The following is a 506-nucleotide window of genomic DNA, read 5'->3' on the forward strand; positions in this document are numbered from 1 at the left end:
CCTCCACTCGACCCGGGGCGGGAGGGCGCCGAGCCTCACCGAATTTAAGGCGAAGAGAAAAGGGCCAGAAACTCCAGAGGTGGCGACAACTGCGGCGGTCCGGCGGTCTCTGCTCGGCGACCGGAACTAACGCGAGGAGGAGGAGGAGGGAGCGGCGCTGCCCCGCCCACCGCTCTCCTGTCGCGAGATTTCGTCGCGCGCCTCGCCCCGCCCCTCTCTTGCGTGGAGCCCACGCCTTTTCCACACGGGGGCTCGGGATGGGAGAAGAGGAGAGGGGAGAATGGAGGGTTTCCAAGCCATTTTTTAACTTTGTCCTTGAGTTCCGGGTTTCCCGGACACACCCTGGACTAGCCTGTCGTTCTCCCACCGCGTCGCTATCCGGCCTCTTAGCACCTGGAGGGGTTGGAGGAATAAAAGGTCCCCCATCACTCCCGACAGGCTCGAGGCAGTTGTGCTCCGGCGCCCGCGTCCCTTCCTCCTCGACCAGCTCCTCTCACCGGAAGTCG

The 506-nt window shown here is 64.6% G+C and overlaps 1 protein-coding gene across 2 annotated transcripts in view; it reads right to left on the reverse strand.

Annotated features, from left to right (window-relative positions):
- The window catches only part of BZW1 (basic leucine zipper and W2 domains 1), a 14,240-nt gene extending 14,090 nt beyond the window's left edge, over positions 1-150 (reverse strand). For both annotated transcript variants that reach the window (XM_014546024.1, XM_005874135.2), the window contains exon 1: positions 40-150. The gene's annotated coding sequence lies outside the window, so the exon portion shown is untranslated. The remainder of the gene's footprint in view (positions 1-39) is intronic.
- Positions 151-506: the final 356 nt, after the last annotated feature.

The sequence above is a fragment of the Myotis brandtii genome, unplaced genomic scaffold (assembly GCF_000412655.1).
Source record: "Myotis brandtii unplaced genomic scaffold, ASM41265v1 scaffold4259, whole genome shotgun sequence".
Lineage (NCBI taxonomy): Eukaryota > Metazoa > Chordata > Mammalia > Chiroptera > Vespertilionidae > Myotis > Myotis brandtii.